Here is a 13,714-nt window from a genome sequence, read left to right on the forward strand (position 1 = left end):
TGAGTGCTTTTCCGGCCATCCTCAAGATTTATACCCACCACTAGAGATAAGTTCTCCCTCCGTTCAAATTCATCCTTTTAAAGGAACGCTTTGGGCATACGCAGAGCGCCAAAGCAAAGCACCCGTTCACTGGCTCGTTAAAAATTTATAAAACCGCTACTCTAGTGGTTAATAAGCAGAAAAATGGGCTTCTCTGCTAGCAAAAAAAAAAAAAAAACTGGAGGGGACAAGAGCTCGGGCTTAAGCGTATGACTCGGTAGCGTTAATGGGTTAATGCCCATGTATGCGGAACGTTCACAGATCGCTTGGAGTCCTCGTACCACTCCTCGCGCATTGGTGCAGCGGTTAAGCGATGCGCCACTGCCCTGCTGCGATGGCAGGTGCTGCCACCGGTGGGGCTTGTGAGACTCAGGTTGCTCTTCCCGAGCAATGTCTCGCGTCTAGTCCTTGATTCAACCAAGACCTACTGAACTACAGACCTGCACATTTGGCACTGCTCCAGCGCGCATGTTCTAGTTCATGCCTTTTGCCGCTAGGAAACGGCACCTACGGGAAGCGTGGCGCTACAATATACCTGTTGAACAAGATGGCCTCCTCTATCATTTTATTTCAAACAAGGCAGTTTCGTCGTTTGTCCACGTAATCATTAACGTCCATTAATCTATGCTATAGTCGGATACAACTTAAGTCTGCAGTGAAGCTCCGCCCACATTCAGCCTCCGCGCACAGAATTCCTCCACGACGAAAAAGTAGTCCGCTGGTTAAATGTTTCTTGTTACGTAAACAAGAAGCTTATCACAATAAAAAAAAATTATGAGCTCTAGGATTTTGACACGTGGATTGTTTGATATAGTCAAGCATTAAAAGGCTGGTTTCGTTTACAGTTGCGGTTGGCCAGCGGAGTAATACAGGACGCCGCGGACCGGGGCCCAGTGTCAGCAACTGCTGTTTTTTTAAGTTGTATCCTACTATAGGCACGGTGGTGCTGACGAAAAGAAAGCGGATAAAAAGAAAGACGTTTTTTATACTCATCCAGAGCGAAAAAAGTCGTTATTGTGGATATTTTTATCGTTGATGTTAAGATAGCAGAAGAAGACGAAACAAATGTATTAAATATCTTGCTCAAAGTGGCAAACGATGATGATGATGACAGCAGACGAACAGGTCAACCGAGCGCCCTCAACGGCCATTAAGCTAACGAAAGTTGGCGCACGCTGCTCCATAGGACCCCGCCAAATGTGCAGGTCTGTAGTTCAGTAGGTCTTGGATTCAACTGCCACCTGCCGCGGTGAGCACCTTGTGATCAAGGTACAAGGTCACGTGACCTAGGTAGCCCACCTGCCACCTACGTTGCTGCTCTGGGGATCTTCCGTGTATTATTCGCTCACGGGCCAACGACGCAGACGCCGGCGACGACACCGGGCTCTTAACGCTGTCGCATTAATATACCATTTAATTCCTTAAGTTGTTCGAGGAAAGCCTTGCCTGCAATGTTGCAAGGTATCTTTATGCGCCTTCGAATACATGTACATATTTTCCTGTTAATTCATTTTATGAATCAGTTTTTGAAGGAAGGCAGCTTTGACCGACGTGTGTACTTTGCGCGGGAGTACGCGCCGACGTCTCCTAGCCTCTCAAGGTGATGTGCTTACTCGCCGCTGAAGAAGGTAAAACGAACAAAGGAAAACTAAAGACAATGTATAAAAAAAAATCTGAGTTCGACGTTATGTATCCAAACGCTTGAGTGCTACCAACGTTGCTGGAGGCCGATGAAAAAGAAGCCGAATACTGAAGGAAGAGCCCTTCATTGACTGGTTTCCTGCTATTGAAACCAAGGCGGGTTTCCTAACCTAGTCGTCGAAATAAAATACGTTAATGACTTATGCGGCTTCGCTCTTGCGTGAGTGCACGGACGAAAAGAAGGAGCGAGAGAATACAAAAAAAATGATCTGTCGGGAGAGATATTAAAAGTGTGACGCTACTAAAGTCGCCGGAAAGATGAGACACTAACGCGACACGCAAGCTACCATAGTATTGTTTCCCTACGCAACGTTATGCGTTCAGTGCCGAGAGACTTGGGGACGTGGCCTTGGAAATATAGTTATCAACGGTTCGCGGTCCCAGTAAGACGTGTCTTGGCGCCGGTCCAAATTGATGACGCACTGCGCTTGGTCGATAAAAGGCACCCACTGAGCACTGGAGAGACCCGTAAAGTCGTACAAACGCTAGCACCGAGAATATCTGGCAGAGGGAGGTGGAGGGGAGAGAGTTGGGGGGGGGGGGGGGGGGGAGGGGGGGCTGAAGGCGGCGAGTAAAAGGGGACTCGTACATCCACCAGGAATGGTTAGCAGCACAATGAGATATTCGGGCTCAATGAGCGCCGCAATAGCGTTCATCGTGAGCGGCGCGACAGTTTGTTTACTTTTTTGCTCGCAGCGTCGGATGCTAATTAGAAACGCTGTTAAGCAGGAAGCCGGATACAAGCGCCAAGACATGAAGAGCAGAGAAGACAGGTTGCGCAATGCGGGCAATATATTTTCAACTGGCGCGCGCCGTGCCCCCCCCCCCCCCCCCCCCCCCCCCGCCGAAAAAAAAAAAAGCAGGCGACATATGAAAGCCAGGCCAAGAAGAAACTTGTTTACAAAAAAATTTGCCGCGCTCGTTACGTAGCGCACGCCATTAATGAGAACCGTGCTTATAAATGATAGCGAAAAGTAGAGTATCGCGATGAGGATTAGAGCTTTCTCGGATGAATAGGTGACGTAACTGTAATTCGACTGGGTGGATCCAGTGACGACTAATGTCTCAAGTAAGAGTTGTAATTTGTCGAATGTGGACGCTGTCTAGAAGAGATTATACAGACGTCGCTATGGTTCAAAAACGCGGGTAAATAAAGACGAAAGGAAGATAACCTGGATGTGACGAAGCCGATTTCGCAGTGTTCAGAGCGAGTTCTCAGGTAGGCGCTGCGTTGGTAGCTTTCTGCGAGCAATTTTTACTGCTTGTCGTCTCGCCATGGTGAGCAAAGGGGAAGGAGGAGCTATGTACATTTCGACTACCTGTTTCCACCTTGTAGATTGCACTTAACATAGCTATCTATATAGTGAGGTAACGTTCTGACAATGATGGTGATAGTCTAGAAAACGCGAACTGTAAAAGAACAATAGGAGGGAAAATACCCCATAAATAAGCATAACAGCAGCCTTATGCTTTTTGGTGCGGTGCAAACGGTAGTACGGCTTTCTGCTACGAGAATAACGTGTCTGCATCTGTGACGCATGCGCCACTGAAGCATTATAGGCGCAGAATTCACGCGCAAAAACAAAAGAAAACGATGCACGTACAGCACCCCCACCACGGGGATTGCTGTTGAGCATTTTGGTGGAGTGGAACATGCGACACCCATGAAATCGCGAAGCCTCGGAGCCCAGAGGGCGAAAGTTCTTTCCAACCTCGAGAAATATGGGCCTTCAAGGGTGCCATAAGTACCCAAATACATGGGTCAACCGCAAGTCCCATGGGGACTTTTTGGGGATTTTTGACTTAGTCTGTAAAATTACTTCATGCACCACAGTATAACTTAAAGGGCAACTGCAGCACTTTTTTGAGAAATTCGCGATATTCAAGGATTCAAATCTACGTAGGATGTTGGTAAAGCATTTTGCACTAGCATTTAAAATAGTGACGTAATGGAAGAATGAATTTTGCGCTTCTCCTCAATGCACAAGAGAAATGCAGAAAAACTCAACGTGACGTCATGGAAGGTATGATTTCAAATTACCCCTGTCGTCAGCCACACCTTGCCCTGATTAGAACTCTGTCTAACAACTCTCAGCAGGGTTCGCCTTCGGTGGCGTTGATTTTTTTCCTTCAAAGCAGGCGTTTGTGCGCTGGAAATGTACCGATACCTTCGATGACGTCATCATGCGCCCTCCACTTGGCGTTGTGCGCTGCGGAGAAGCTTGAAGGGCGTCCGGATTTTAATCGGTGATTACTTCACAGCTTCAAGTGCTAGCCCAAAAATACTTCGCATGCTTTACCTGCAGGTTTCACACATTCGACCCTCTTAAGCTCGTTGATTTATAAAATTTATGCAGTTTGCCTTTAATGACCGTAGAAACTCTGGGAATCGGATGCAGTGCGCCCAGTCTGCGAAGGAAACAGGTTCTTCTGTCAACGAGACTGAAATTACTTTTACGGGTGCTGTTACTGTGAGTACTAGCGGCTTCGATTGCGTTCATAATCATATAAATGGCTTGTGGTAGTCACCAGCTTTTATGTGACTAGATTTGTTATGTGACAGCTCTAATATTATGGCAATATGGCAGTGGATTCGAGCAAGACTTCTTCAGAGTAACCCTTACGAGAAATACTAAGTCCAATTTGTGTTTCATCTGAGAAATTTTTGGGCGTTACTTTAAGGTCGCTGTAACGCTCTCACCACTTCTAGATACTAGAAAGCCGGAAGGATAATTACACTCACAATCTAGAGCCCAGGGGAATACAAAAATTGTTCCGAAAAGTCTTTGGTCCAGTCGTTAAGTGGCCCTCGTAATTTTGAACAGAGGTGCACATGGACCTTGCGCCGCTTAAACATCGCGATAACATTTATACGTGAATGTGACATACATTTGGGGGTCAGGCAGAGAATACCAACTAAAGAGGCTGTGGCAGATAAACAAGGAGGGGTTCAATGATATTGTAAACAATCCGGTTTGCTCCTGCCGATAAGCCAAGACGATGCAGGCTGGCCGTTATACTATACTGTTTAGAAAGCATACGCGCGCCCGACACAAGCCAACCGAGAGGTGCTAAGCATAATTCCATGTCGATCGACATTTATTTCTTGTTTCTGCGTGGAGAAACGAAACCATTCGCTATGATTCACACGAATTCCCGAAACGACAGGCCAGTCGACCATTAATTCTTCTTCCGCGCAAGAGCCGCGTCAGGATTCAGGAGTAGTGAGCAGTTGCACAAAGCGACGGCAACGAAACAGAAAAAAAACTGTTGTCCATAACCACATTGCGCACTAGGCTCAAAAGTTGTGGATGAGGTGCAAGCCGACCACATCAGACAGTTTTTTTCTGTTAACAGGAGCAAGTTTGCGCCCATTTACCTTCTTTGTTCAGCTGCAACTGCGAGTTTGATGTGCCCTTCCCTTAACTTTTCTTTGCCGAACGAAGTACGGAAACAGCGAACACAACCACACAGCTGTTTGTGTACTCTTCGTCTGTGTCGTGGAGCACTGCGGTTTGGCTATGGATTACCAAAGAGCACAGAACTGTCCGTTTCTTTCCTTGTCTTTTTCTTATATATATATATATATATATATATATATATATATATATATATATATATATTGGTTTGGTTTGGTTTATGGGGCTTAACGTCCCAAAGCGACTAAGGCTATGAGAGACGCCGTAGTGGAGAGCTCCGGAAATTTCGACCACCTGGGGTTCTTTAACGTGCACTGACATCGCACAGTACACGGGCCTCGAATTTCTCCTCCAAAGAAATTCAGCCGCCGCGGCCGGGATCGAACCCGCATCTTTCGGGACAGCAGCCGAGCACCATAGCCACTGAGCCACCGCGGCGGCATATATATATATATATATATATATATATATATATATATATATATATATATATATATATATTGTTGATAGCTTAGGTATGCTTCAGTTACCCGCAGCAAGCCTCGACGGCACTTTATACCAATGTATATTACTGTCATCTCTCAGGTTGAGTCAAACTACCTAACCCAATGGAACCAAATCAAGAATGCTGCTTTTTCTTTAAATAGGATTTCTCTCGGACAGTTAAAAATGGCGACAACACTGAGGCCATTTTATCACGTACCGCGCACAACAATCCATCCCCTGGACGTCTAAAACTAACTAGACACAGATTAACCGATCTTCCTTTATATCATGCCAGGAACGCCACTTAACCCAAACAGGCGCTTTTGTTGCGTTTTGTCGCCGTGTATCGGCCATATGCTGCCGCTCCGTGACCCTACTCGCTTGCTGCCTTCTACTATCACTGGATGCCTCACTGGGCTTAGCACGGGTTTCTTTTTTCCTGTCGAGCACTGTGTATGAATAGGCCTTCTTGATCACACGAGTGTTTGATTACAGAGCTTTAAAGCGCAGGGAATGACCCGACAGCCATCTATCACAGTCAGTGTTGTTAAAGGCTTGACTGCTTTCGAAAGCCATAAGGCGGACTAACTATTTTTCTTTTCGTGCAGTTGAATTGGGTGTGCAGGGAGTGAGCATGTGAGATATTCATTCACGGGAAAATGGTAGCTAAAGTGGCACGCACATTAGAGATGGGATGCTGCGCAGTACAGTGATATCATTCACCTTTTACGCCGTTTGGAGGCTGCACTTTACTTGAGCGCGTTTGAGAACTGCGGCACAAAATGCCACGATAATGTACAGGTTTTGTCAAAAGTTTAGAGCCCAGGGGGTTCACTTCTAAGCTTTATATTGGGACTCCAGGAGCATTCGTGGAAGTCCTACCTATTGCAGGAGGCAGTACCAGAAATCTTCTCACGTTCAGGAAATTTTTAGCGCTAGAGATTCATTAAGAACGACACAGTGTGGCTCAAAAGAAAACCCCTGGGCTCCAAACTTTTGACAAAGGCTGTACGTGCCAGGAAATCTGAAGTTGTGCTAAAATCGAGCGACATGCTCAGTCGTCATACCCGCGCAATCTTTGTAAACGCTCTGCCGCTTACTGGATGTACGGAAGAGTGGACACTTGTTATACGTGTTAAGGGAAGAACTACCATGCTGAGGATGAAGCTTCAGCATGGCGTCGAAATCTCAACAAGTGGGCTCGTCTTCGTCAGAGCGAACACAAGGCCACCTATCGAGACGCCGGCACCACGCTGCCAGGTTTCGGTGTCAGTCAAGTCTTAGTCCCGGCGCTTCTTGGTGAGCGTGAGGTAAAGCTTTTGCCAAAGGATACAGACCAAGGGGTTTGCTTCTGGGACATGCTCTGTGGCTTGTTGTGCATCGCCAACGTCATTCGAAGTCTGTTGAAGGTAATACGAATTCTTGTCCTCACGTCTCTGAAAGCTGTGACTTCCACGGGTGGCATACGAGACCCACTACATGGCTTCGAGGCGATACCTTGGGCTGTATACTTTTGACAAAGTGTAAACATGCCTTTCAAAACGAATAAATTCAAAACTGCTGCCCGTAAGCCAAGATCGTAGTTACAGGCATAGAATGTTGCCTACCCGTCACCTGCGCCTAAACAAATCAAGACATCTGCCAGTCATGCAATCGTCTACTACGGAAGAGTCTGGTTTATTTTGCCGAGGCACCCGGAAATATTTAGCTTGCAATAAGTTCGTCACTGTGTTGCTGCGTGGTAACAACCCAGCAGTCAACCTTGTTGACATTTGTCCCGTAGTAGCCACTGATTTTCGCCTTATCTTTCATTCGCGTTGTTTACTACAATGACGGTGTGCGATATTAACATGGCGAGAGAGAAGAAACGTCACCCCCCCCCCCCCCCCCCCTCATTGCCTGCAGTCTTTTTGTACAGCGCAAATCATTGTATTGTGAACTCTACAGGTTTCAGCAGGCGAAAGAGAGTGGTCAGCTTTCTCTTTCCCGCAGAACTTGACTCACCTCTAGCATTCGTTGACGTCTGATAATTTGCAACATACGGACCTCACGAAGGCTTAATTGCTATTTATTTATTGCAGAAAGAACTCGGAGCGAGGTGCGACATTTGGTGCGGCAATCTTTTTAGAAAATTCAGAAAGAAAGGAAGCTGGCACACTTAAACCGCGTCCTAGACACTACATACTAGCTTCGTTTCGCGATTCACATTGCCATTACTAATATAGCGCTCCTGTCTCAAGCGCCGGTTCATCATGTGAGACCGCCTCAGACGCCGCGTCGATCTCGAATGATGAGCCGGCTCTTGTAGAGTTATGTAGAGCTTGCACATTGTGCAGCCTTTAACGCGCTAAACCAGCAAACTAGTACTCGTCAGTAGGTTGCATGATCACAGTTAGCCTATTGATTTCGAAACACTGAGTTATCTCTGTGCAGGAAAAGAAACGTTCCAGTGTCGTTCGCCATTAGCGCACTTGCCGTTTTGCTTAGGTCGTGACAGACGAGCTGTCGGAGCTAGCCTTCTTGATACTTCTTTACACTGCGTCACGGGAAAAAACAGCTTGAATGGGACAGCAACGGGGGATCTACCTCCTGAAGATAAACGATGGCAATGGTGCCAAAAATCACAGAGGTCTAATTCCGCGAGTGTTCGCTGAGCGTGCCTTACCTCAGCATCGACCATTCTCTCTCAAGAAACGCTTCATTCTCCGGCGTCCGGGTACTCTTTCGTCGTGGCAGAGTGAAGGTTAGTGTAACACTCATCGATGCTCATACTCTCTGTTCACATTCACATAAAATATAGAGGACAAAAACGCGTAACTCGGCAGCTTATCGCGTGCTGGAAGGCACTATTTAACACTTGTCGGAACTGATGCTGAACAATGCCATTTTGTCTGCAAAAACAAGCCGCACTCTGTCCAGAGTGTAATCATGTCTAACGCACAGCGATTCACCCTCTGCTCTGCACTGGACAGCGTCAATGCTAGAAAAGCTTTTACCGAGCTACGAGCAAGTCATGTTTGCAGGTCCTAATATTCTTCAGTTCGGTAGCGGGGTAACACATCAAGGGTTAGTAAGCATCGCTAATGGATATCGTCTTGAAGGAAACGACATAATTCGCACGGACGTTCTACAAACAGGACAATTGTAAGAAAACTATCGTCAACGATCAAACGGAAACTATAAAAAACTGCACATTCCACCGATAAACGAAGATTAAACGTCGCTTTTTGTTCTTGGGACGTATCCACCTTATAAACAGGCTCCGCAAAATACTGCGGCATATTCATGCTTGAATAAAATGTATTCATGAATATTCATGCTTGAATAAAATGCAGCGTGGTGAACATAACCTTGACGGCCAAAAAGGGTGCTCGTGCCCTTTATGTGTTCACAAAAAAAAAGAAAGTCAAGAACTCCAAAAATAATGATCTAACGCCGAAGCCACTTTCCATTTTAATAGTCTTGATGCTTTGAAATTTCTTTTTACCACCGAACGAGGTAAACACCGACGGGAATGCAAGCAAACAGCGACCGCCAAAATGAATCAATAAAAAAATAAAGTAGTTGAAGACGAGTGAATACAATGACGAATGCAAACGTGCAGCCAGAAAGCGTGCTGTTCGCGCCAAGTTTTGCTCATTAACCCAGATTAGGGGCACTGAAGTTGAAGCCACGCTGCAGTCAAGTTATTGGCAAGCAAATGAACGGAACAACCTCCTACCAAACATATTACTTTTTTTGTAGAAAAACTATCAATCTTTTGACAACATAGCCCGTTTGTACAGCATGTAGAAGACCTTGTAAATTACTGCCCCCCTTGATATGTAAGAAACGCTGTAGAGGCAGACAATGCAACTGGAAGTCATTAAATTTATGCGTTTCTTTCAATGCCAAGACAAACAATGGAGATCTAACCTAGATCACGCAATTTCTGCGAGCAAATGTTCCCGTTGCTCTAGCTTTCACTAGTGGTGTATTGCATCTTTCCGCATGCACAGCGCGTATTGGTGTATTGAAAGCTATGAAGCCTGTAATGAACAACTCCTAAAGAAGCACTGCCCACTTCCTTTTTGAGACAAATATGCTCGTTACTTACAAGGTATTTGTAGAAGCGCTCCGAATCCAACTGTTCACCTTTAGAAAGTCCGGGAGGCGACGCAAAGTCACTAATTTATAAACGCTATTGTATGACACCTATTTACAAAAAGCAATTTAGGGAAAGAAACTTGACTAGCCAGCCAGAAATTCAGCATACGCAGCACACAACTATCATTGACACTTTTCCCTGCGGACAACAGACAACAGTACACGTGATCCTGCCAGTGGATCGCTTAAGAGCATTTTTTTTTTTACCCTAGCACGCTTCTAAATAAAGGATTTCTTTCTCGCTATCACAGCAAAGATCAGAGACTGCGCTGCAGAAGACACTACTTTCGTGCACAAACGTTTGGATGTTTACATACAACTGAAGTTAATAACAATGAACATTTGCTCGAAAGCAACTGGGATTCAGCGAAACGGTCAGGCCACTCATCCCGAGCATTTTTCCCCTCCTTTACAACTGCAGGGCACGGCATATCCGGTCGCTTTAGCTTCGCCGGTCTGCTACGGCCGAGCTCTCATTTCTCGGGGCCGCGTAAGCGTCGCGCTCCCGCCCGCCTCACGTCGCAGACACGCAGCCAGCGGCCCCGGGGCGACCTATTCGGTGAACCTGCGCGTGCTGCGGTGACCGCAGCCTTTCGTGGTTCCCGGGAAAACCTCGCCGGGCGCGTGGATGGGCGCACCAGGGTGCTCCCGGGGGCCGAGCACTCTGGCGCGTTGTGGTGCGCGGCTGGCTAGCGCGCTGCGGAGGCGTGACGGCGCGTGCTCAGGGCGGCGGGGGCCAGAGGCCGGGGGCCAGGGGCTCGTCGGGGTCCCGTGGGGTCCCCGGTCGCTGGGGCCGGCCCGCTGAGCATGGCCGTCAGGGTAGCGCCATGTTCAAGATGGAGGCCTAAGCTGCTCGCGGATCGATGCGCGGTCGGGGTTTTTTTCCCCTTTACCTCTACGCCGCTGGTGGCCATGGTTTCCCTGTTGCGTGGGGTCCTACTGGCGGCTCTCCGGCGGCTCCTGCGGGGCCCGGCTGGCCCGCGGCGGCGCACGCTCAGTGGCAGGCGGCCCCTTCTGGCGCAGCTCGTGCAGCTCGCGAGCACCGCGGCCTCTGCGCGCCCAGCGCCGGCTGCGCGCGCCTCTCGCAGGCGGCGCTGCCGCAGCCGCGCCCCAGCGCCGCGGAACGCCGCCAGTCCGGCCCACGCAGGGGCGCCGGCTGGACGCGCTGGCTGGCGCAGCGGTGGCGGCCGTACTTCGCGGCGTGCGCGCTGTTTACGCGGCGCCCAGCGCGGCTTCCTACGGCCGCAAACGACCCGGCGTCCAAACGAGTGCGCCCTTCGCGAAGGAAAAACTCGCACACACCTTCGTCTTTTCCCTGCTTCAATGGCTTTGCGCTGTTAAATTATATGGAACGCTAGACACCGACCATAATCGCACAGCGAAAGCTGCCCTGGAACATAATGGAAGAAAAGTTGAACGCATGCCGTAAATGAATGGGAAGAGAGCTGTTCTTGCTTTGACGAGTCGAAGTATGCGATATCAAAACATAGAGGACAAAGTTGTGGCGCTGAGCGACGGGGAAAATAATTCTATTCGGCCCTGAACGCTCTGTTCAGTCCGACCAGCACTTAGCATATGCATTCATTATCGACGGCCTCGCACTGCGGCTAAAATCGCGCTCGTTTCACACTTCGTATTTTCGTCACGCGACACAACGAGCATGACTGCAGTTCTCTGAGCTGCTGGCCTGTGGATAAAAGAAAGCAAAAGACCGGAAAGATATTGAAACGCGTTGTTTGCAAAACATTCTCTCTGGCTTTTCTGATTAATGCTACAGAAGTGGACACATCGTTTGGGGATATTCATACGAATGAGCTGACGGCCTAGCACTACTCAAACGTGCTTGCACGCGCAAGAAGGACGCAAATATATGCACTTGAACGAGTTTTTTCAAATGGCAATGATCTCATCTAAATATCTGAGCGTAGAATCCCCCCCCCCCCCCCCCCCATCTCCACATATACATACACAGGTAAGCACTATCATGTAAGCCACCATCTTCGGGCAAGCACCACTTTTAAGAGCGTTCTGTGTTCGTGGGTGCAAGAATATGTAGCTCAACAGAAAACATTGGCATTTCAGCCTAGCAGATTTGCAAAAGCCGCACTTTGAAATTGAACGCACGACTGTAAGAACGGTAGTATAATGCCCACGCCGGACATGCGAACTAAAGATAGAAACATAAATAAAACACAAAAGATAAGTATGGGCATGCAGTTGTTATCTCAACATGCAAGACAGGGTACTGAAAAGCAGAGAACCGCAGCAAAATTTTGAGAGCCATCAGCAGATGCGTGAAGCACAAAGTGGAATAAGTAAAGAATGTCATGTAGTTTAACGTTACAGCTGTAAGAATCAAACTGTACTGGTGTCAGTCGGCACACGATACAAACAAACAGAAAAAAATTACCGGGGTCACTTAACCAACTTACTTGCAGTGATACGAAAGCGTTGAGATTCTACTCCAATTCTATTTTTATTCTATTCCAACTATATTATACCCCTTTTCAAATTTTGTTCCAATTCTATTCTGATTCTATTGAATTCCTTTGTTGTTGGTGCAGTTGCAAGCACTAGTACTGTTCCTGGTTAACATTTCGCATTTTTCCCCGTCTAATGACGTCACACCAATTCAACCAATCGCGAGTTCGGCAGCGCCGGGTTTTCGTGTCGATGAGCCATCTAATGCTTTCTCATTAATAATTAAGACTCACGTGTAATGAGATGGCCAGAATTGATAAAATATGCCGAAGACAGCATAATCGCGCTCAGTTTTCCCTAAAAGATACTGGCCGTGACAGAACTGCGCTTCTCACTTGGTAACATTTGAATGCGACATGAGAGACATCACAAAACATGCCGGAACATTGCACGAAACTTGCGTCTTCTACTCTCATAGCATTACAGAACAATCAAGCTCGGCCTGCTTCATGAAGCCAGCTGCGACAATATTTTGCGTTTCGTGTTTGTTTTTTACTTTCATTGTTGCTTCAATGACAATCTCATCTATTTAGCCGCCTTTTACGAACTTCAGATCCCATGCCTGCTTTTTGTTCGCGCTCTAGTGCTTTCAAGCTTCCTTTCTGTTCTTCAAGATGTTTTCTCTGCAAAGACTTTCTGAATGCAGTGAAGTTACCTTCGGCGAAATAAGTTCGGGCTTGCAATGTTCACCAGAACAACGTTACACAGCGAAATGGAAAATTGCTTTACGGTCACTACTCTCAACGTGCACGTGCATTTCCGTCGGCACTCTTAGGTCATGGAAAATTAAAGAACAAAAGTCTCATCTAACTGAATCATCTCAATGAATTATTTCCCCACAAACATGAGCGCACACTTTCCATTCCCTCGCTTTCTGTAGATCTTCTAGCGCAGACTATAAGTCTTGCTCACCCACCCATTGCAGCTACTAGCAAACAAAGCAGCATGATGGTCTTGCGTTCTGAGCTGTAGCAGTAAATTAGAAATTTAATGTTTAACATGTGGTGGCATTGTTCCGTTCGGTTTGGATGCTTTGTAAAGTACGCCAACGCCACGAAACAAGTGCAGTGGTTGACACCAAGAGTATAGGTGCACTTTAATATAAATGAATCAAGCAAACTGCAGCAGTCTACCTAACCGATAGTCTGTATTGTAGAAATTTTCGGACTGAGCGTTCTTTCGGAGTCATGTTGATGTAGTTCTCATACCCTGCATTGTATACGGTTTCAACGCATGGTAGTTACTGCTAGCATTTGCAGATCTGTGCCTCACTCAATCGTTGAAAAGGCCGTTCTGCCTATGACCCCATACACCGGCTTGTTAAAGCAAGTGCGAAAGGATGCGTAAGAGTAGCGAAAAAAGGAATGAAAGAAAAATGGCCACAAAGTTTTGCTTTCCGAAGGGAAAAAACCTAACCGAGAAATCTTCCATCATCTTTTTGT

The 13,714-nt window shown here is 47.1% G+C and overlaps 1 protein-coding gene across 14 annotated transcripts in view; it reads right to left on the reverse strand.

The window, feature by feature from the left end:
• Positions 1-13,714, reverse strand: part of LOC149352481 (voltage-dependent calcium channel type A subunit alpha-1-like) — a 501,434-nt gene that overhangs the window by 155,990 nt on the left and 331,730 nt on the right. The window contains exon 1 of one of the 14 annotated variants that reach the window (XM_089581673.1): positions 10,685-10,839. The exons of the other annotated variants lie outside the window; for them this stretch is intronic. The gene's annotated coding sequence lies outside the window, so the exon portion shown is untranslated. Of the gene's footprint in view, positions 1-10,684; positions 10,840-13,714 lie in introns of those variants that run through there. 14 annotated transcript variants of the gene reach the window in all.

Source organism: Amblyomma mixtum, chromosome 3 (assembly GCF_055824585.1).
Source record: "Amblyomma mixtum isolate Tamu chromosome 3, ASM5582458v1, whole genome shotgun sequence".
NCBI lineage: Eukaryota > Metazoa > Arthropoda > Arachnida > Ixodida > Ixodidae > Amblyomma > Amblyomma mixtum.